Genomic DNA, 21,852 nt, shown 5'->3' with positions numbered 1-21,852 from the left:
AATTATCTGAAAAATTCGTTCCAGGATACAAAGTATGATTAATAAACGCACACTCTTCTTTTTCTTTTGTTAAATCGATTTAAATATTCGAACGTGTTCACTTGATGTAATTAAAATCGACGATAATATAAATATTTGTTACTTTCTTGACGTCATTCGCTCATTTTTTTTATTACAAAACAAATATACTACCATCGAGTTAAAGGATGCGAAGAAAACAAAAATAAACAAGTAAATCGACAAATAAAGCATTGAAATCGATTTAAAAAAAGAGAAAAAAAACGAAACGTTCGTACGTATTCTCTCAATGGAAATTACCATTCGCGAATAATAAATATTTATTCTTATCTAGACGTCACTGAATAAATATTTTGTATGATTCGAGAAACCCTTCAAAAAAGAAAAAAAAGAAAAAAGAAATGCACAAAAAAGAAGATAGAAAAAAATTCTAAAAACCAATTCAAATATTTGCACGTATTTCTTCAATGAAATATAAAAATTACGATAACGAACGTGCATTGTTTTAGATTATGACGATAGTGAAAAATCATGAAATAAAATATACATACATATAGTATTCACAGAGAAATACTTAAAAAAAAAAAAAGAAAAGAAAAATTTAAAATCCATGAAAATAATAGAAACGCGTTTGTCGGAATAATATACAAAATTAGGATAATAAATAATAGTCATTTTAGGATGAGACGGTCATTCGTAATTCCATTCATTTGTCAGAGAATAAATATATCATCTTATCTGTGAGAAAGATGATGATACTTTATGCACAATGGTTTCGCAACTGTGCACACGAAGTAGGAACATACTATTCAATTTCAAGCCGCTTCCACATCGTCTATTACTAGCAGCAGACAGTATGGAAGGTCCATTCTAACATTTCGTTCTTTGGGATCGATGTGCTTCCTCCATTCCTATCCAAGTACCAACACCACTAACACCACCAACATCACTACCAACAGCAGCATCAGCAGTTAGATGAGATGCTGCTGCTGCTGCTGCTGCTGCGCCTTCGTACGTCTCTACTCGTGAGAATGCACATACATACATATTTTAACAATCCCGTAGTACCTCAAATCTTGAAATTTTATTCGAAATCTCAGCGATAAATTTTTCTCACTCTTCTTTCTTTCTTTTATTTTTTTCTTTTCTTATTCTTTTTTTTAATAATAAAATTATTATCACGCGTAAAAATGTGAAAAATTATTTGTTGTTTTTTTTTATGGAAATTTTTATAATCGATCCTTCGTTGAAATATTCTTTGAATTATTAATATTATACTTTTGCTAATTATTGTTGTGTCAATTTTTAGTTAATTAATTACGTTATTATTTTAAATTGTCATTTTATTTTAAATGAAAATATGTGTTGTTTAAGTAAACATGATAAAAAGAAAAGATAGAATATAATTTGATAATCTAAACGGTAGCCTTAGCGATAATCGATTTAACCTAATCGAGAAGATTTAAAAATCCTTTCAATGAGTAAATACTATTACTACTTCATCCTCGACACCACCTCGGGTAAAACTTTTCTCACGGTTTACTCTTGAAAATTCGTTGTAAAACGTATCTAACTTTTCTCTCCTGAGAAAACCAAATAAAAGGGTAAAACCCCAAAAAAAGTTACTCGGTACGATTTTCACAATCTATTATCTATTACACTTTTTTTTTCTTTTAAATTGTAAATTACATGCTCGACTGTAGTAGAATTGCAAAAACAAAAAAAAAAGAAAAGAAGAAAGAAAAAAACAAAATAAACAATGAATTTGTAAAAGCCTTTAAAAACTTCTAGCCCACCCTTTTACATACACACACATACGCACATACAAACGTAAAATGCATATAACTGCGAGCAAGAAAGGGAACGTAAATTAATTGTTTCTTCATCCTTTTCTTGCCTATTATTTTATATATTTTGTTTTCCTTAGCAAAGTTAGTTTCTCTTATAATTCTTCCTTCCCTTTTTATACCTTCCACCCCCAACCCTTTTTCATTCTTCTCTTTCTCTAAGTTTATTTTTTTTTTCGTTCCTTTCTCCCCATCATACCTTACATCTCCGTTTCTTTATTCTTTTTTCTTGCTTCCGCCTTTGTATTCGTTCCTTTATTTTCCGAACCAAAGAGACCCGACGAAGTGTTTTCCCTTTTTAACTTAGAGCCGTCAAAACAATTCTCCCTGGACTACGGTATATGTACTCTATTTAATGAATCAAATCTTTTCCGACAACTACTTTTATTACGCGGCGGCTTTTTAATCCATTTACTCTTAACAAAAATACTCTTTTAGTTGAAATATATATTAATTTTTTTTTCTTAAAACGAACACGCGTTATTTTTGCACAACAGAAATCTAATTAAAAATTATTACATTTTTGTTGCCATTCTTAATCGCAATAAAAATAAATCTACCTTTTTTTTTTGTGTATGCTCGTAAATTATTTTATTAATATAAATAATTTAATTAAAATAATAGTATATATATACAGAAGATTTATATGAATTTTAACCATTTCGTACGTATCGTTAGCGTTTACATAGAAAACCCGTTTATGGGTTGCTAGTAACGAAACACCTTGTATATTTAATAATAAATTTTAGATAAAATTATAAATAAAGCAAATTCACTTAAATCATCTTCTATTTTTTAAAGTGATAAAATAATTCTGAACGGTTTCTATACACATAAATGATTTATTTGATTATTATTTATTGATTAATTAATTAATTAATTAATTATTACTAATTGTAGTAGTTATCGTTCTTTGCAAAATCCAATTAAAATACTCGCATAAATAATTATTAAAAAATACATTAAAGCACATTCGAAATATCCAAACGTAAATGCGATTAATTCATATACTGTAAATTCGATTAAAGTTTAATAATAATAGTAACAGTAGTAGTAGTAATATATATGTGTATAGTATGCTAATAGTATACCTCTCAAGCCTACTTATAAATTTTCAGTAGAAACTGTTGAAACTGTTCTAATTGCACTAATTGTTCAGAAAATTAGTATTCCAAATGTACCTTTCTCTCATTTTTCATAGAAAACAAATGCAAATGATTAATTATACTCCGAATAATTATACGCTAACTTCATCTTAAATAGAATTCGTTCTATCCAAAAGAAAAAGAAATTTAGTCTGAAAATATATGATGATTTTATTTTAGAGATATAAAATAAAATAAAATAAAATAAAATAAAGTAAACCAAAGGACCATTGAAAGAGAGAGAGAAAAAGATTCATAAAAGGAACTTCAACGAAATCGATAACTCGTTGCGATAACCCAACGACGTAAAAAAACGTCCATTTTCTACGATTCTTTTGACAATTTTTCTTTTTTCTTTTCTATTTCCGATTTAACATCGTGGAAAATGTATTTTTTCTAAAAATGATATGTTAAAAAAAGGATTATCAATCGCAATTATGATTTTAAATTGAAATTCCTTTTCCTATAATCGTAATCTAAAAATATTAAAACCTACTTAAAACTAATTGACGAATATAAAAAATATTGTTCCAATAAAATGAATGCAATCGTTGTTTTTTTTTATTGATCTCTTGACATGCAAACACATAATGCAAAATAAACACAAGACGTATTGGCACGTGTCTCGTACTTTTTTTTTTTTATTGTTCAATCCTCGTTCGATAATATAAGTTTTATCTCTTATTTTTGTATTTTTTGTATATCACGTGAAACAAATCTACACTTTATTCGAAAATAAGAAGAAGAAGAAGATGAGAGAGAGAGAGAGAGACAGGAATGGAGCAAAAAAAGAATTTTAATAACTATGACCTTTATCGATCGGAACGATAGGAATAGGGCGACTATATTAAATCGTCGAACACGTAAAACACGGCTAATGGTTCTGGATACTCTCTTTCTCTCAAATTGATCCTCATAAATGGTCATTGAATGTTCCATCGCGATACGATAAAAAGATTACATGCAACCTGTCCGAGTGTAACTTTATCAAATTAGAAATAAAAATTTTAGCAAGCATAAACGATTGAAATACATTAATGTAGGTCGTTTCTGGTTTTCTTTTTTTACATTCATAAATTTTATGATAATAATCATAACAAAGTACGATACTAAAGAGTCTATTGACTTTTCGATAAAATAAAATAAAATAAATAAATAAAATAGACAAATGTTTGTATCATTTTTATATAGGTTCATAATTTTGATAATAAATATAATCAAGTTCGAACAAAAGTTTATTGACTTCCCGATAAAAAAGGGGAAAGGTAGGATAGAAAAGAGAAAGAAATGGAAATAGATAAAATACATATTGCGTTAGATTCGATTTCTCAAGTAAGCATTCAAGTGAAAAATACGAATGGTTATTAGATTCCTAACGTTTCCTCTTCGCTAACAAGAAACATCAAGAAATCTTCTTAGTAGACTATACCGTTATCAATACGATACTATCCATGATGTATCAATTGATGACCTACTTATGTACATCAAAAATATATCCTTGCTATTTCTATACGACACTCTACAGCACGTAGGAATGAAATAATCTAATAAAGTATAAATTAAATCATACTTTATTTAAATCCAATATATACATATATATATCGTAGCAATCCTTACACGAATTTTTAACACATCGGACATGGAAGAAAGATAAATATAAATAAAATAAAATAAAATCTCTTACTCTCGTTTTTACGTCAAAAGTATATCCTTCGAACAAAATTCTTTATATGAATTGCAACGTATCAAAATAAAAGGGAGGTGGGGAGATAGAAAAAAAAGTACTATACTACTCGTACTGTATCAAAAATATATCTTGGTAATCTCGAAATAAATTGTAATGTATAGGGATAAATAAAAATTTTTTATATATTTATATAGTATACGTGAGAGAGAGAAAAAAAAATATTATACAAATAAAAATGAAACGAATTTATGGAAATTTAGGAAAAGGAAGAAGAATTTATGAGAAATTTATATGGCTGGCAAAGGTCCCCGAATATCGAGTTGAAATCGAATATGAATGCAAACGACATTCGATGATTGACGCGTTATCAGAAAAGGAAGAACGAATAGAAAAGTTGTGTAGTGTTTTCTTTTTTTCTTTTGCTTTTTTTTTTATATATATATTATATTATAGAATATAAAGTTACGTGGTGGATATCCAACGTGTCATTGCAGTTACAGTTGCAGTTTACAGTTGGGGTTGCTGATGCTGATGCTGATGTTACTGGTACGAGGCTATAAATCAAGGAAGAATTTTCAAGCCATAAATCAATGTTTGTTTCTTCTTTATATACGATTGAACGTTTTGCCATCCGTCATGTGTGGGTATACTTTTGACGTGTATGTAACGGATGCTCTTCGACACGACAAACCTTTCTATTCCAACTCGGATAAACTTCAGAAAAGATCCCTAACGAAAAACAAATCTGAATCGTTATCTAACTCCAAGCATTTTCTTGAAATCCAGATAAATCGTTTCAATGTTATATTACGGTATTATACAAAATTATATTGCATTTTTAGAAAAATTAATTTATTTATATCGACCAAAATTTGTAATCAACAAATTTCTATTAAACAATCTGCATTCAGATATTAATGAAATATATATGTGTTGTTATTTATTGACATAATTAAAGAATAAAATTTTGCATAAGAGATTTACTTTTTAAAAAGATCTATAAATATGCCGAAATAATTGATTTAATAATAATTATTGACTAAACCTGTACAATTGGTATGAAAAGACTTTGATCGTTATTCGAAACTATTGAACTAGTCGACTAAGTTTGATGAGCATTGAAGAAATACTGATTCTTTCGTAAAGATGCAAATTCACAATTACACGCACTAACCACATACACATAATTACACACATACAAACAAATATTTTCTTTTTGGATATCTGTCATTCTAGTCGTATTGTTTCATCCGAAAACGACGTTCTATCGACAAACTCCCACGGTCCACGTACTCTGACAACATTGATTTTCTAAAAGCAGGACGACCGAGTCTAGTTCCTCGATCTCGCATTTTATTCTAAAGAAAAAGAAAAGAAAAAGAGAAAACAAGAAAGAACAAGAAAAAGAAAGAAATAATGCTACGTCACTGTTGAATACCAAATGCGAATAAAATAAAACCTGCAAAACGTGATCCGTAAAATAACAAAAAACTTAAAAGCACGCAAACGAAAAAGTGAAAGAATAACAAAAATGATCTTAAAAAAATACAAATTAATTAAAGTAAACATATTTAAAAGTACGTAAGTATAAGGGAACGGTTATAAACAAAACCAACGCCAAGGTCGTTCTAAAAAATCCCTGATAACTAAAAGATAAGCTAATGTGCTACTTTTCTTCTTCTTCTTCTTCTTCATCTTCTTTTTGGGTTTTTTTTATTTATCTTCTTTCTCTCTCACTCTCTCTCTCTATTTTTCTCTTTCACATCATAAAAGTTCACTCAAGAGAGAAAAGATACACGCAATTTGATAACACACACGGTGCCAGTGTTTTGGATTAAACGATGCGACCGCATCTTCGACGACAAAAATTTATCGAACACGACTTTTTCGATACACACACACACACATATACATGTATGTTATAATATTGGGAAGGTCGTAAAAAAAAGAAAAAAAAAAAAAAGAAATCCATAATCATCCTCCAACGCTGCAAGATTTCATACAACATCCTCACTCTTTCACATTTTTTTCATAAACCAATCGCTATTTCGCTACCATAGAAAATCATTCGTCTTTGTGTTCGACCTGTTCCTTTTTATCTCTGATGAAAAAATATCTCCTGTATATACGTGTATAATACACGTATACAAGAGTATCCTAAAAGTCGTTTCACCGTACTCAAAAAAAAGAAAAGAAATTCTTTTTTGGCTGGTATTTTTAAAATATCACCATCGCGAATCCCCAACCTCAAAACATATTTTACTATAATGCAACTGGAAATTTATATATCTTCTAATAAAAAATTTAATTATTATACTTAATTGTTTCTTTTTTTTTCAATAAACTAGCATTCATATTATTCTTCTTCTTCTTCTTCTTCTTCTTCTTCTTATTTCGGTAAAACAATTTTTGAAACAATCTGAATATTTTTATCCTCCGTGTGTATGGTAAAAAATATTTTACCACATATAATATATTAACGCGATTTTCATAGAGGAATATCACAATGGGCAAACGCATTTTTCTTCCCTTTACAATATTTTCTTTTCTTTCTTATTTTTTTTCTTTTTTTTTTCTTTCTTTTTATGATTATCGCGTAATCGAAAAATCTGCCATATCATCGATATGGCTTTCAAAACGAGGAAAAAAGGAAGAAAAGCCTAGCTGTATGGAATTTTTATTACATCGTTTATATATTTTCCTACTAAACTTCCCCCCTCTCTCTCTCTCTCTCTCTACGTTTCCTCTTCTTCTTCAAAAATATAAAATGTCCTTCTATCCCTCTCTCTCTCTCTCTTTCTCTCTCTTTCTTTCATGCAAACAAGCATATCCAAAAAGCTACCACAGCTTCCTTTTTATCCTCTACCGTTATCGGTTGAAGTTTCTCTCTCTTCCAGTTCATTCCCGAAGGATGAACATCGGGAAAAAATGTTTAGGGGGAAAAAGAATAATAATAATAAAAAAAAAAGGGAAAAAAAACGAGAAAATCGGCTCATCATCTTTGCAAATTTTTCCCGTCATCTCTCTCTCTCTCTCTCTCTCTCCCTCCCTCGCCGCGATTGAATTCTGTTCCTGACATTCTTCCTCGTTCTTTTTACCCAACAACTGTTTTCCCCAACGTGTGAGAAAGAAACTCAACCCCTATCCCTCTTCTCGCTCTCTCTCTCTCTCTTTCTCTCTCTCTCTCTTTTATGCTTGTACTTTTCTTCGTTTTCTTTCGTTTCCTTCACTTTCCTCTTTGAAATTCTTAGACGACCGAAGGAACCTTCGCAATAATATTCCTGGATGCCGAACAACCACAAACACATCGAAATTGCAAGCATGCTTGGGAATGCGATCGACATAGTCTGTAGTTTGTAGTCTGTAAAAGCAAGTAAAATGCAAAGAACCTTTGTCCCCCCCCCTGTCTCTCACTCACTCACTCTCTCTACAAAGTTCATTTACTATTTAACCGAAGTAACGTTAAATCGAAAGGAAAATGTATTTTCATTCAGATTAACTTTCCTCTTTTACATCATCGTTACTGTAATATATACTTTTCTATTATTTAAAAAAAAGAAAAAAAAAGGAACAACTTTTTCCATCTCACTCTCTCTCTCTCTCTCTCTTTTTCTTTATTTCTATTTTATTTTTTCTATTTATGTTTTATCGACAATTTAACGTTTATAAGTTTTCAACAAACTTTGCCTGTCTCTTCCTTCTCCTCTTCTTCTTCTTCTTCTTCTTCTTCTTCAAGTTGTCTATTTTGGTTCTCGATATTTTCAACTTATTTCAATTCTATTTTCTAATTTTCTCGAATGTATTAAATCGGTCAAATAATTTAATAAATCTCTCCTACTTTAGCATATTAATAAATAACATTAATCGCATTATAGATAAATGAAAATCGATCTGATACGGAAGAGAGAGGAAGAATGAGAGAGAGAGAGAGAGAAAGAAAATATCATTTCGACGTAGCTGCTTTTATTTTCCGCTCATTTTAATACCTGATAATATTTCTAGTAAAAAAGAAAAAAAAAGAAAAAATAGAAAGAATAAAATATAAGATAAATAATCGTTTTAAATCGTACGATCAAAATTATTCATACGGCTATCTATAAATATATTCTTGGAGTGTTTATGCTAATTTAATAACTGTTGAAATATTTCCAATATATTTGAAGAATATATATTGGAAATACGTATTAAATATTATTAATACGAAAATAAACGTGAAAAAGTATTTCATAACGCGTACTACAATTTTAACTACTCGGTGTCTCAATTATAAAATCTTATTTATTTTAATAAAATAGTAATAGCTTTACTACGAATTCGATAGTACAATGATTTCATTTCGTAAACCTTGCGCAACACTTACAAAGCTTCAAATTGTTTCAACTAATCGATTGCTATCAAACTCGAAACCTTACGAGTTTAAACACGGCATAGTAATCTATTACTATTAAAATAACGTATACGTAATTTAGAAACAATCGAATTAACAATATAATTATAATAGGTAAATATTATTCGAATAATTATTATAATTATATACACTTATTATTATTAATATTTATATAATAACAATTCATATACGGAATGTACCGAAATAAATAAAAAATATTCATTTTGAGCGTATCCAAAAATAAAATTTGATCAAAATTTATCCACAAGAGTATAATATCAATCGATCGAATATATGCAAACACAAAAATGTATATAAATAAATAAATAAATAAATAAATAAATAAATAAATAATATATATATATATATAAAATTTGTTTAAATACTCACGATCGATAATAGCAACACGTAACAAAGTTCGTTCCCACGATGTCCTCGAAAGATCTAAGATTGACAAAGGTTTGTTCAGTTACTTAGTAGCTGCTGATCGAAACTGTTGTTCTTCCACGTTGACAATCCATCGCAGATATCTTCATCTTAAACTTCGGCATGACAAAGAGATTCTTCGTATTCTAATCGGGATTTATCAGTACCCCGATTCATCTCCTTTATCGTCTGATCCTATCGAGACGCACCATCTCCAAACCATTTAAGATACATGCCGCCCTCAGTTTATCCTAAGATACCTTTTCCCCTATTCATTTACGAACAAGAAAAATAAAGAAAAGGAAAACTATTTTCGCAACTTCTCTCGGTTTCTTATCAAAAAAAGAAAAGCTTTAAGGGATTGACCCATCGTAATCTCTTATCTTTCTTTCGTTACATCACCGCTTTCTTAGGTTACATCAATGAATTCGTTCACGTGACAAATCGAATTAATTAAACTTTGAAAATTTGTTAATGCCAAAATGCTAATGCTAATCAAAGTCTAAATAAATATTTGTAAATAATTTGTTTTTAACATTACTAATCGTAAACGAGAAAACAATATTCGACGAACAATAAATCAACACAAAATAAAATGAAATTTAATCCGAGTAATTCTTCAAATACGAGACTCCAAATTTTCAACTCTGTATATTATTATAATTATTATAAAAAAGAAAAATCTTACTTATATCTTTCGTATTTAAATAATAATCTTACTTTGAATATTTCACATAAGATCAGCTCTTTCTTATTCCTTCTTCTTATTCTTGGTTGTGGATCAGATATTTGTCTAACCGCAATCGTTTACATTCTATGATCTCTAAGTCAATGAATCTTCCGATGTGTCCTTGACACTAACGTATGCACAAAGTCACCGGGATCGAAAACAATTCGATGATACACCTATGGATGTTCGAAATCTTTCGTAGGAAGATAAACACGTGGAACGAACTACGTGCGTACTATGTGCGTGGGTGGTAGCGTACTACTGAGTTTCACGTTCCTGTAAAGCCAATCCTGACGATTTCCCCTACTCTTTAGTTTCTAGCTCGCGGCTTCTTCCACCCCTTCCAACAAACTCCGCCGCCCTCTGCGAGTCCTCTGCTGAAAACGAGTTTGCGCTCCTGCCAAACTCCGTACTTCGTCCTCAAACGTCGTAGCAATAATAGTACTCCTCTCTTATTTTCTCTCCTCGATAATCGAAATTTAATCGTCTCCTTCGTTCGTCTATTCATTTTCTAAAACGATACCGATTATGATTATGATTATGATTATGATATTAAATAAATCTTTTTGAAAAATCATTTAGTGTTTATATTCGTATTTTAAAATCCAAGGTGTGGTGTTCCTAACGATCCGTTAATTGTTAAATTTAAATATAAAAATGAAATTACTTTGCCTAACAATTCGATATACCTGAAGGATTACTTTTCTTTTGTTTTTTTTTTATTTTAATCGATATACTTTTAGAACTTGATCAATTTAATCAAAACAATAAAATGTATCTTTTATATTTGATGAAATTCGATCAATCATACAATTCGAAATCGATAAAATGTTGCAGAAGTATATCTTGTCTAAAGAAGTTATGCATTAGTTTTCTAGGTAGACTAAGGAAGAAAAATTGCTACGAATCTTTCATCGAGGTATCTTGACATAGTTGATAGACGGGCCACTTACAGACTCTCGACGACAAGAAGCAATAATCCTCAAGGGATTGAAGGGACACCTCTTTACTTACTTTCTTCTCAGGACTTTCAAACGACTCTTCTTTTTTTTCTTCTTCTTCTTCTTCTTCTTTTTCTTTCTCTTCTTGTGTTTTCTTCTATTCATTTAAACTGGTAACCAGAAGCCCTGCATTTGCAACAAAAAATTTCATTATAGTTCTTTGCAATGTTTATATGCCAACGGAATCATTTATCAAGAATTTTATCGTATTTTCACATTCACACTAATTCAATTATTATTTAAGTATATATTTACGATATAATATTAATTTTTACTCATTGTAATTAATTAAAATTAATTTGAATATTTGCATTATCGTGGATCAACGATAATCGTAAGAATTATAATGAAAATTATTGTCATTAAACTCTATATTTCAAATATTATTAAATCATTCTAAAATCAATATAATAATAGAATTATAATCTAAATCTAACAAAAGAATTTATTTTCTAATAGTTGCATGAAAGTACCTAGAATAGGAAGGTCCTGACAAATGCCTAGGATTATAAGAGAGTTTTCGCACAGATTCATACACACACCTACACATACACAAATAATACAAAGACCACAAACACAAGTTTGTAAAGTCCAGGCTGTGGTAAGATTTACTCAAGCCACGAATGTAACAAAAGGGATCAGTATGGCCAACTGATAGATCGATCTATTAAATCATTGTATCTATATTCTCTCTCTCTCTCCCTCTCTCTTTCTAATACCTTTCTATTATTATAGAAAATATTTCTCTTCTCTCTAATCTTATAAACTATATACCAAGTTGATCGTTATAAAATTAAAAAGATATATACATCTTTCTCTCACTTTCTCATTATTTTCCCAAGAGTCTCATAAAATAAATGAATTGTTATTGTGCATAATACTAAGGTAAAAAAAAAAGAAAAAAGTAAGAAATAAAAAATATTTATGTATTTAGTCTGACACTGTTGTAATCGTTAAACGTAATAAGTACACATAAAACACGTCGTATACTCTCTTTCTCTCTCTCTCTCTCTCTCTCTCTCTCTCTCTCTCTCTGATACTATTTGTAATAAATCGTTGTAATTGAACTAAAGCTCTTTTAGCATCTCTCGAGGACCGATAAAAGCAAATTACATATGCGAATACTCGCTCGTAATTGAATCTATGAGGCCTGAGGGATGGGGAATGAGGATGAGGGTGAAGGTGGTAGAAGTTGTGAGGGGGTAGAAGAGGATAAGGGTGGGTGAGGGTTGAAAGCGAGTGTGCTATCTCATTGTACATAACTTATTACGAGTAATAAATCCCGTTGAGAGTACGTATATCTTGTAGGTATGGGGAAAGTTGAGAAAAAATTGTCAAGATAAATGGGTAAGAAAAGGAAGGAAAAAAGGTTAGAAAGAGGAAAAAAATAAAAAGAGTGTATATATACCGGTAAAGAAGAAGAAGAAGAAGAAGAAGAAAGAGAAAACACGTCTTACACTTTAAACTGAAGTGAGATTTACAAAACCAAGGAAGAAAATAAACGTTTCGTACGAGAGTTAGTATCGTCTGACTCGTCCACAATCTTGCAAATTCGTCGACAAAATTTACGATTCGCACGCGTTTAAACCAAAGCGTTAGGTCTAGACACTATGAAAAAACAAAGACTGCTTTTGTAGTATTACGTGCGTAGTTTAGCAAAATATTATATATGGTGTTGCTTTCTTGTCTTCACCTTATATCTTTTTAAGCACGAGAGAGAGAGAGAGAGAGAGAGAGAGGAGGGATGGAATATAGTTAGCGGAGCTCGTTAATAAAAGCTCGTTTATTCGAAAAGGGATCATAATTATCTAAGGATAATTAAATTTTCTTAATCAATTTTTTTTCGTTTTGTTTTATAATCCATTTCATCGTATTTCCTTAAATATTATTTTTATTTTTTGTATAAAGAAAATTATATATAGAAAAAATTAATTGGATAATTTATATCATAAATCTGTGTACCGTTCCGCTGTATTCTATAAATTTAAATTGATATAATATAATATATTACAAAAATAACTTATTATAATTATGTTATACCAATCATAAAATATATACAAACACCATAACTTCGGTATTTTTAGATACGAAAAGAAAGAAATCTAAGATTCACAAAAGGGTATTCGAAAAAGAAAATATATATATATAAAATTCCGAAAAAGTAAACACTTAGCATTTAAAATACTTACACAAAATAAGAAATGTATATCTTTCTGTCGTATTTTTGTTTTTGTTTTTCGAACCCCTTAGACAATTTCTTTTCCCACGATTTAACATTAAAGATACTCAACGTTAGATGTCCCGTAAGGAGTAATAAAGTTCGACAAGGGAAACGCCTCAATTGTGGATTGTTCTTAGTTTACACAAATCTTAGGATAAAAGTTTAACAGAGAAAGAGAGTGATCTTATTGTCAGCCGTTATCATCAACAATCCCTCTCTTTCCTACCCTACAACAACTCTCTCTTCTTCCCCTAAAAGAGGCAGCGTAATTCATGTCGACGAGACGACTTCCAACTTTTATTTGGCTAGACTGGATGGCGCCTCGGCTCCGATAATCTGGCCATTACTGGAAGATACACTGACAAGAGGAAAGGAAAGGGGGACGAGTCATGAAGATGTGTGTACGTGTTTATGTATGTGTGCTATGATGAAACGAAAGCAAGAGAGAGTGAAAGAAACCAAAAGAGAAATATATATAGAGAGAGAAAGAGAGAGAAAGAGAGAGGGGTGACAAAAGTGCAAAAGAGAAGCAAAATCTATATATGTGTATAAATATGTATGAGTAAAAGAGAGATAGAGAGAGAGAGAGAGAGAGGTGAAGGAATTATCGATCCATCCAAATCCTTGCTACCGTCGCAAATAGGTACATGGACCCATTTCATATCCATATCTATCGATTGTATCTCGTTATGTTGCATAACACGCGAATGAATTACCGTGAATTGTATCTCCTAGGAACGATGGAATTATTCTATGCTGACGATGAAGTACCGGTTTATCTAAAGGTATATCAACATTGTTAATGATCATGCTACTTTTATCGTACGAATTGAAATATTGAATTTACCATAGAAAAAGTCTAACGACTTTCCTTATAACGCGATATTAAAAAAAAAAATTACAATTTTAATTCGTTCATAAACATTTGTTCATAATTAGAATCTAAAAAGCGTTTTAGGTATGCGATCGAATGATTAACGAAGAAACGTTTTAATGATCGATGAACGAATATTCGATTTGTAGTGAAATTTGATGTGTTGAACTTGCATCATCTATAATATTTACTGTATATTATAGTACACGTGTAATATTTGTATATAGCAGGTAGTATGAAGATATATGTAAATACGATGAAATACGTAGAAAGTAATAAAGTACTAACTCGAGAGATGCGACGTGTCTGAAACTCGACGGATAACAGAAATGCACTGCACTCTCTCACATCATCTTGCAGAAATTGTATGCTTAGTGAGAGACATCAGAAACATCACGTGTGATTTCAACGGCAAAGCTCTTCAAACGTTTCCAAGGACTTATGTATATACTATTCCAGGTAGAAAATATTTATATGAGATAGAGTGAGATAGAGATGACGATAAAGAAATTATTCGTCAAAGTAATAACACATCATTTTAAATTAATTTATATAGGAATAAAATTGTTATCATATTTTACAGATTTCTCGAAAAAAGAATTCTTCGATTTTACAGATTTGTTTATTCGTATGCAGATATCAGTTCGTTATCTGTAAAATCTTAAAATAATAAACTTGTACCACTACAATGTCATATGAACAGGTTCCAACCACTGTAAAGGTTTCATTTTAATTTCTATAATTATGGACTGAAATTATTATATTACTTAGAATTATTAAATTATTTTTTTAAAATATGTTTCTCTTTTATTTACCGGATAGTAATTAAAAAATTTCGTAATTTGGATTAAAAAATAATGACAAAATTCAAGAAAATAATATCGACGAATCGAAAGCATTGATAAATCGGATTCCGTAACGGCAAATTTAAGGACAATTCCTGATAAAGAAGAGATAATTCGGGTAGGATGCTTTTGTCCTCGCGGAATAGCTATAAATTGAGATATCCTATCGGAAAACGGCGTTGTCCCGCCTCATTCCGCTAGACTGAATCTGAAAATTCGTTTCGATGAAATGACAAAAGAGAAAGGAAAGAAAGGAAGAGAAGAGAAAGTAGGAAAACTCGAAATTCTTTTTTTTCTTTTAATTTCCACTCTCTATTGTCCTTACTCAATCTCACGTATGAATGTATGTTCGTCATTATGTATACCCAAAATGCATGTGTATGTCTATACGTGTGCAGATATCTAAGATCCAATTTTGTAAAATAGAATTCTATTGATATTAAATAAAACGACGGTCAATATCGATAACAACACATTATTCTTTTTCTTCTTCTTCGTAAATCTTGCAAGCGGAAATTTAATTAATTTGGATCTTTAATCATTTCTCTTTCTCTTTCTCTCTCTTTCTTTGTTCTCTGTGTCTCTGAAAATCTTTAAAAAACATTAGCTGGTAAGGAATGCAACCTTCACCTATATTTGGTAAATAGCTTTTGTCATTACTCTCTCTTTCTTGCATTATATTTAAATGTAATTTTACCGGCTTAAATATATTCGCATTTTTATTTGAATAGCGAAAGTTAATAACATTTACATTTCTCTCTAATGACTATCGTTTGTATCGATCTTAAAAAGAACGTTTACATTATTCCTTACGTTTTACAAAAAGCAATAATAAATCCTTTTCCGTTTAATCCGATTAAAAACTAAATAACCAAATAGGAATTGTATCTAGTCGGCCAATAAATATTTCTTATAACACTATATTTATTGATTACATTTAAATAAATAATATTAATATCTTAAATATATTGAATAATTATAAAAAAATAACACTCGATATTAAAAAAAATATCAAAAAATAATATTTGATATTTTTAATTACCCATTCGTTAAGCGACCCATATAGGGGTAATATCATTCGACGATTTGTATGCACCAACAAATTTATATAAAACCAATACTCGTGCCGAAGCATGCCATAACGAAAGACTTCAAAATTCTTATATTATTGTATCGACCATCTCAAATATACTTCTGCTGATGCTGACAAAAAAATTGTCCGAATGCGTTTTAAAATAAACTTAACCTTTTAAAGATTTATGAAAAATCTTCAAAGTTTATAACCGGTAATAGATAGCAAGCAAAGTGTCATACATTATAGTTGAATAACAGTTATTTCGTATCGTCCATCTTCCATATCGTAATTCGCATACCTTCGTGGACATGTGGTGATATCATATTAGATGCAGCCACACACAAAGACAAACATGTACGTATATATATAGATTGAATTCAGAAATAGGAAAGCGTTATGTAGCAAGAGTAACTGTGGAACATAACTACCACCGTCACCACCACCATCACCATCACAAGCATCAGCAGCACCAATGCAGAAGCAAAAGCAGCAGCCATTCATTTCATCAGGTTGCAGCCTGGTGCTTGGGATAAGGAGTTTGCGACTTGAGATGTAAATTTAAGTGGATACCACGCTCGATGGGATCAACACAGACTGCGTGGACAACTTCCTGCGAGTCTCTGTGTCTGCTTCCAAGTGCAATATATAACAAGCTCAACACTATGCAGATGAACGCGTTTTACAACGACAATCATCATCCTTCTCCCTTTACGAAATTAACTGAATTCTAACTAAGTACGTTTGCATGTTACTTCAAAGTAATTAATGAATTCATTAACCATCTTTCATAAATTTCATTCCTAATTTCCAATCTGATAATAATCAAGGTAGTAGAACAGTCACGATGACGTTTAATATGATTTCATCATTTCCAACATTTTGTATTTTTAATTTTCAGACAATTTGTTCAAATATTATTTCGCATTTTTCTTTTTTTTACATTTTTCCTAACCCTTTCTCTATTAGCGGCCCTTCAAAGGCCTCGTATGAACGACCGACTCATACAAGAGTCGTATGAAACGAACTTTTCAGGTAACGCAATATTGAATAACAATACAGATTTAATCGAATCAAATCTCGATCCACGTAGCGATTTTTAAAAAAAAACAACGATTTATCAAAAAAATCAATGATTCCAATCTTTCTCTTTCTTCTTTTTTCCCTTTTTATTTTTTTTTTTAAATTCCAGACAATTTTAGAACTCTGTTCGTCGTAATATAAATTTATTCGCTTTGAAAGGATATCGTAACGAATACTTTTTATACGAGATAGCATATAGAAGAAGAACGTTAATTGGCTACTCGTTATTTTTCGCTTTGTACGTTCGGAGGTCGAGTTTGAGGTCAGTTAGCAACGATATCGGAAAACAATCGAAAGCTTCCCTCCAATACAACCGTATTTACACTCACATATATATATATACACATACATATATATATATATATATATATACGGTAGAAAATGTAGCAGAGAGACAAAAGAGGCAGAAAGGAAACGTAATGTGTTCAACGAAGCGAATTGTCTCATCCCTTTAACGCGTGTACTTCCGATTTCAAGACGACCAAAAGTCGAACTGCAGAAAAGGGCATCGCTCGTACAAAACCTCCGTTTAATTTAGGTCGTATTTCCTTCTCCCTTAACGACACACACACACACACGCGTGCGCACGTATATTATAGATGTGGAGAAGGTTGGGGGAAGATGGATATATATATATATATATATCCACTTCTTCGATTCCTTACCCCCGCGTGTAACTTCGTCCCTGACTTTCTCTCGTTTTTCCTCGTTTCTTCTTTTCTCATGGGGGGATGAAGGAGGAAGGGAGGGAAAGAAATAGAGAAAGAAAAATTATCTCGGTCCGTTAAGAGAAAAAGGCGAACGACGACGACGACGACGATGACGTTTCTACTGGTGTGGGTGTGTGTGGATATAAAATACGATCCTAACTGAGAAAACTAGGACCAGTTTCGTACTTATCCGACTTGGACCACAACCTTCGTCGTTAAGATAAGATCTCTTTTATATTTTTGCTTCCATTTCTTTTTTCTTTTATTCTTTTTTGTCTTTTTAGTTGCTGACGAAAAAGGATTTATTTTAACAAATTAAAGAGCTATGATTATGAAGGTAGGATTCAAAGCATTTAATTAAAATAAACTAATTTTTGTATACTTTTTCTTGACTGATTGTGAGATTCAATGTTTGTAATCAGTTGAATTATGAGATAAATAAATTAAGATGAAAATGATGAGAGAATAAAAAAAGAAAAAATGATTTATGTATAACTAACGTCTACAACTCGAACATCTAACGAATAATCATCAGAGGATTTAATATAACACCCCAGGAATCAGTTTTATCTTTAATCTGTGGCAGCAGTATATCGTTCACTGAATAGACAGCTCGTATATTTGTGCACGTGCGAGTCAGTTCATTAGTACCTGCTACTCGCGTTATTGATGCTCCGATAGTTCTCTTATTGGCATCCAGTTCGTGGAAAATATTTTGACCGTTTCGTGTTTTAAACGAACGTTTCTGTCTGTCTCTCTCTTTCTTTCTCTCTCTCTCTCTCTCTATCTCTATCTCTATTTATTTATTTAACTTTTTTTTTATTCGTCATGAATAATTCACTTTGCAATTGGTTTTTCTTTTCTGCAGTTTTATTATTTCCATTTCGTATCTGAGTTCAAACCCGTGTTCATTTTAGATTTGTATTTTTCTGATAAACAACGAATTGATTTCATTCCAACGAGACTTCAAACTGATTACTGATAAAATGATTACACATAAAAATAATCAAAATATTCACGTACCGCTTACCCAAATACAAATAATAGAAACGAAAATGTCAATCATAATTGAAAACATAGAAGTTTGGGCGTCCTACACGAGATTACTATTACCAAAGGTATCTGTTCGTTAAATTATCCTTTCAAAAGCACGGATGCGAGAGTTAGCGTGCTAACCAACCGGAATCTGCATTTCCTACATATGAAACTTTAGCCACAAACTCGGGCAATCAGAAATACATTTCCCGACTAACAGAAATATCCGGAAACAACTTCACGATTATTTTCAAGTAGAAATTCGAATTTAAATATACAACAAAAAGAAGATCTGTAATAAAGTTAAAACCGAAATGAGAGAGAGAGAGAGAGAGAGAGAAGAGAAAACAAACTTGGAGGAAAGTTAACGAGAAGAAAAGGAAAAAAAAAAATTAAAATCGATGAAAATAAACGTCGACTCGTGCCACATCGGTTTCTCGTGTAATCGAGGGAAATATCGAACGACTATTTCCGCCTAGCTTGATTAAAATTCCAATTTTCCTCTCGAACGTGTTATCTATATCTACTACTACTTTTTTCTCGTTCGATAATTAAATTATTATCGATTAATAGATATCTCCCGTACGTTTATTTATATGAAATGTGAATGACATTTAATATTAGAATTACATTTCTTTTTTGTTCTATTGTTTTTGTTTTATATCGCTTTTAATGAGATACATTTTTTCGAATCAATGTGTGTCAATATAAAATATAAAAAAAAAAATAATTTCAACTCTCCGATAATTTAGATCAGATTTCAACGAATTATTGTTTAAATATATCATTTCATTGTATTAATATCATTTGTCCTGTTTGAATATTTAATTTTAAATCCTCATAAAAAAAGATAAAAGGATTCCCACAACTATTTTTACACTCGTAAGTGTTTTGTGAATCGAAAAAATTTAATGACATTGATCTAGACTGTAAAAATAACCTAATATATATTTAATCGTTCATATATTCTCTCTCTCTCTCTCTCTCTCGCTCACCCTTTAACCTTAAGCGCAATTAATAAACGTGCTTCATCCTCGAAATATATCTACCATTAATAACCCCCTGAACTTTACTTTAAATTTATTTTTTTTCTCTCTAAAGTAAACCATATGGGTATTTTCGTGCTACAATATCGATTAAAAGTTTTAAGCTGATTTTAAAATATTAATTACTCTTTTTCCTGATACTTTAGGTTAATTGTCTTTTACGTATATTAAAAATACATGCTTGAGAATATTTTTACTATCCGAACTAATAAATTGGCGTAAAAAATGTAATTTTTAAAATTACTTAAATTCTTTTTGCAATTTCATACGCACATCCTATTTTACTTGATAATGAGTGACGTTTGAAGTTTTCTAACATGTGACTCGTCTCTCGAATCAAGTAATCAATTAATTCAAATGGAAATTACATTTTATATGAGCAGTCGATCTTTTATTTTCTTCCTTCTTCTTTTTTCTTTCTTATTTCCCCCTTCAGTTTTTCTTGATCGATTTTTCACGGTATTACACGTTGATCCAAACACACACAAGTTTTCTACCGATTATCAAACAAAAAAAGGTTACGATACTTTTACCCGAACCGATCAAACACACGTGGCTTTACTTAATAAAGTTCTTTGTTGTTCAGAGAAAAGACGTATCGATGTTTTTATTACCGCGATGATTTATTTCTGGAGAAAGTCAACTAACTTTTCTTCGAGAATTCTTAATAAAAAAAAAAAATAAAAGTAAATCTAATTTTTTGTTGAAAAATACACGAACACACATGATCCTTTGAAACAATTTTATAAAATTATTTTATCTACTTACGAATTAATAATAATTTCGACAACAAAAACATATATAATTGCCACATTAACAAAATTTTAATCAATGTGTTGAAATTAGAAAATCTGATTGAAGATGAAAAAAAAAAGGCGAAAAATTTAAAAAGAAATTTTATTGTCGATAAAATTCAGTTTTCAAACATCATCTAAATACCTCGAAAATTAGGCAAACTCTTAGACTATGCTCCTATTGTAGAATTCAATGATTTCTCTACTTCTCAACAGAGGTAAGTACTTGAGAAGATCTCCTTACCTCTCTACGGAGTCCACGTTAACACGAGGACCACTTTCCAATGTCTGACTTATACGATCCTTTACCTACTTCTCCCTTTTGTGTTTCTGCCAATTTCAATTTAATGGCAAACTGCACAAATGACGTATACGTATAAACATGCAGAATAAATCAAAAGTTTCTAAATCCTCTATAAAAGATCTTTCATCTTTATTCAAGAATTTTTTAAAATTAATTTATTTTAAATTTAAAAAAATTGCAAAATTTTTTAAAATTCTTCACAAGCTTCATTAATAAAACTAAAAAATCCAATTAAAATTTTAAATGATCAAAAAAGACGCTAATTGATTTTACATAAATCATTTAGAACATTTCTGTGTATGCGTGTGTATGTGTTCCACCGTAAATATAAAAATGAAAGAAATAAAATTCCGATAAGGTAATTTTGTTTAAAGATAAAATTTGATCGAATAACAAAGGCAAATAAATTTTACATACTTTTGAAACGATACGCGTCCTATGTGTGTCTGTGTGTGTCTATGTTTGTAAGGGAATTAAGGAATAGAGCAAAAGGGAACACAGGAACCATTTGTACGCAGTCGATACGGTCTGTCTGAGTCTACCTTGCAAGACGCACGAGTGCTTGTTGAGAAGAACGTGCCAAGAATTTAAAACATCTCCATAATAAACGAAAGGATGAAGCGACAG

At 30.5% G+C, this 21,852-nt stretch overlaps 1 protein-coding gene across 4 annotated transcripts in view; it reads right to left on the bottom strand.

The window, feature by feature from the left end:
- LOC122521957 overlaps nt 1-21,852 on the bottom strand; it is a 42,610-nt gene that overhangs the window by 16,957 nt on the left and 3,801 nt on the right. For 2 of the 4 annotated variants that reach the window (XM_043642714.1, XM_043642713.1), the window contains 3 exons: nt 11,255-11,367; nt 10,231-10,751; nt 9,475-9,778 (listed from right to left, as the gene is read on the bottom strand). The gene's annotated coding sequence lies outside the window, so the exon portion shown is untranslated. Of the gene's footprint in view, nt 1-9,474; nt 9,779-10,230; nt 10,752-11,254; nt 11,368-14,624; nt 14,797-16,554; nt 16,802-21,852 lie in introns of those variants that run through there. The other 2 variants (XM_043642716.1, XM_043642715.1) reach the window with 2 other exon arrangements.

This window comes from Polistes fuscatus, unplaced genomic scaffold, assembly GCF_010416935.1.
Source record: "Polistes fuscatus isolate 324 unplaced genomic scaffold, CU_Pfus_HIC Scaffold5, whole genome shotgun sequence".
Lineage (NCBI taxonomy): Eukaryota > Metazoa > Arthropoda > Insecta > Hymenoptera > Vespidae > Polistes > Polistes fuscatus.
This window is presented reverse-complemented; position numbering and strand designations above follow the sequence as displayed.